This window comes from Macrobrachium rosenbergii, chromosome 16 (genome assembly GCF_040412425.1).
Source record: "Macrobrachium rosenbergii isolate ZJJX-2024 chromosome 16, ASM4041242v1, whole genome shotgun sequence".
Lineage (NCBI taxonomy): Eukaryota > Metazoa > Arthropoda > Malacostraca > Decapoda > Palaemonidae > Macrobrachium > Macrobrachium rosenbergii.
In genome coordinates, this window is record NC_089756.1 from 33323762 (window position 1) to 33327168 (window position 3407).

A 3407-nucleotide genomic window follows, 5' to 3' on the forward strand; every position below is an offset into this window, starting at 1 on the left:
GAAGGGCGCCTCGCTCATCAGGGGGGGCATCTCCATTTTCAGGGTTGTCGTTTTCAGGTATTCGTTGGATTTGGTGGGTGTTCTGCATTATTCTTCTTAAATTCGTGGGTAGGAGCGATGCCTCCTGCGTCGTATTCATTGTTGGTTTTTCTCGGCGAGAGAAACCAACATCACGCAACAGGCCAATGGGAACGCTGGAATGAATGACATTCCCAGGTTGCGAAGATCTGTCAGGATCGAGCTTCGCCGCAGAAATTTGGCTTGAAGTTCGCTGACTGCAACCAATCAGAATTCGCCATCCATGACCCCGCTGAAGCCCGTGTATAAATTCAGAAGGACCTATGCAATCTGCCAGTCCTCTACTAGCTCCCGCTGAGAATGACAGAAGAGTCTGTCGAAACGCGTCGCGGCAACAATTGTATATAACTAACTGTATAGAATATATAAAGAAGCAGAATCCAGATTTTGACTTTTCCCATGAAATGACAAATATAGGCGAGCTGTTAGCACGCACCTCCACTGAAGAGAAGTCCGCAAAAGGAAAATAGAAAAAGTCTTCTACAAAATAAATGCAGCTGAAGCAGCAATAATATTCAATAATAATAATAATAATAAGCAGGATTGCCGTCAAGCGTCAATGTACGACTCTTTTCTAACTAAACATCTCGAGAATGAATTACGAAATTCAAATCAAAATTCAGCAGAAACATTCATTGGACGATCCTTTCAATACAGCTAACTTTGCAGCCATCGATAAACATTCAAACGCGATTTCTATCGCAAATGCATTTAAAATCTTCCTCGAAACCCTCCGTAACGTGATTAATGCTGGCATCAACGTGCACCCATACCAAATCATTAGTACCCACGTAGTTCCGCTAACGAACAGACTGATGTAACAGACAGACAGACATAAAAACAGACATACACAGACAGGAGGCAAAAGGGGAGCAACCCACAACCTCCTGGGCGGATGTCAGACTGAATTTAGTGCACCTATAAGACGGAGGCTCCTGAGCGAGTGACTTCATTCCCTTCACAGAAGCTGGAGCCATCGCCAGAGGAACAGCCGAGTCCCAAACTAAACTTCGGTATAATCTGCCTCGGGAAGTTTAATTACCTGTCGCGACAGGTATATATATATATATATATATATATATATATTGACGCGCGAGTCTTGTTGAATGCAAATTTTCATCGCTGAAATTATTCTTTTCTTCATTTAAATCTTCCGCTGAAAGCCCTTATTGAACTGAACTGAATACAGAACTTAAGCCAGAGGCCAAGCACTGGGACTTACGAGGTCATTCAGCCCTGTGACGGAAAGTGTTATTAAAAGGCTGAAAGGCGTAACAGGAGGAAAACCTCAAAGCAGTTGCACTATGAATCAATTGTTAGGAGAGGGTGGGAAATAAGATGGAAGAAAGTGAATATGAAAGGAGGTACAGTAAAAGAAACGAAAGGGGTTGCAGCTAGGGGCGTAAGGAAGGCACGCTGCAAAGAACCTTAAGGAATGCCTACAGTCCACCGCACAAGGTGCACTGACGGCACTAACCCCCTACGGAGGAAAGCCCTTATGGACAATCAAGAGACTATAAACCCAACAGGGCTGTTAAGGGAAATCAGCAATCAGTAGAGAGAGAGAGAGAGAGAGAGAGAGAGAGAGAGGAGGTTATAGGAAAAGGTGATAAATATATAAAAATGAGGAAATCGAAATTAAAACCGATACACCTGAAATTCGGGGGACGTCAGTAGAGAGCAGGAATGACTTGGCTGCTCGCTTCAATATTTGGAGAATTGGGGATTCCATAACTGCACTAGGTAAACTATTCCACATTTTAATTGTAGTCAGGATAAATTACTTAATTATCTTAAAATACAATCACTCATATATATACATATATATATATATATATATATATATATATATATATATATATATATATATATATATATATATAAATAAATATTGAAAAATAAATCCATATGAATAAGTACCTATAAATAAAAGTGAATATAAATAAAATCATAAGTTACTAAAAATTACTAGAAATAAAAAAAAAAGTCTCATTGTGTTTAACCTGAGCTGTCATTTCAATCAGAAAATCATCTGTCACGTGGTTATAATATTCCTAAGTAATTTCTTCGAAACTAAATGTTACATAATTATCTTGGACCATTATGTAACATTTGTTACCGTCCTCTCAGATCGCGTAAATATATCAGCACAAAGAAACAAACAAAAGAGGAGAAAGAGATAAAAGACAAATAAAAGAGACTTCGTATTATCTGTTGAAAATATCTCTCCCTCGTCTCTCTCTCTCTCACTATCTCTCACTATCTCCCTCTTTCTCTCATTATCTGTCGAGGGAAGAATACACAACTTTATAGACAGTGAATCTCGCCGGGGAACAGTGATAATGGATTTTCTTTAGCGCAACTTTCATGGGATGTAATTATCCGTTAAGGTCTTAGTGACTCCTGTAAGGTTAGGGCCTTAATTTTTCATGAGAGAGAGAGAGAGAGAGTATACAGCATTTTCGGTTTATTGTTATTCATTATAAGAGAAATTTTTGTCACTGAGAGAGAGAGAGAGAGAGAGAGAGAGAGAGCACTGCATTTTCGGTTGACTGGTTTTCATCATAACGGAAATTTTTATGCCACGGAGAGAGAGAGAGAGAGAGAGAGAGAGAGAGAGAGAGAGAGAGAGAGAGAAATTATTCTTTCCGCAAAATAGATTGTTTTCTTATCATACTATACAGAGAGAGAGAGAGAGAGAGAGAGAGAGAGAGAGAGAGAGAGAGAGATTCTTTTCATAAAACCGATTGTTTTCTTTAATATACAAAATATACAAGAGGAGAGAGAGAGAGAGAGAGAGAGAGAGAGAGAGAGAGAAATTATTCGTTGTGCAAAACCGGTAATTTTCTTTCCATAGTATACAGAGAGAGAGAGAGAGAAAGAGAGAGAGAGAGAGAGAGAGAGAGAGAGAGAGAGAGAGAGAGAAGTGGAGTATACTTTGAGGAGAACTGATTATCTCTGCACAGTAAACTAACGAATCAGATGTACCTCCCACCCTGTTACATTACCGGAGACTCGATTCCCTTTCCAGCCGAGTGGACGGAACCGTCGGAGGAATTGCGAAGTTCTCAACTGAACTTCCGTCTAATCTGGCTTTCGTTGGTTAATTGCCTGTCATGATAGGTAAGACCGGTGCTCTGCGAGTCTCCGTGACTCTCTGTGAGTCTCTGTGACTCTCTGTGGGTCTCTGCGAGTCTTTGTGAGTCTCTGTGACTCTCCGAGTCTCTGTGACTCTGTGAGTCTCTGCGAGTCTTTGTGACTCTCTGTGACTCTGCGAGTCTTTGTGACTCTCTGTGAATCTCTGCGACTCTCTGTGAGTCTTTGTGACT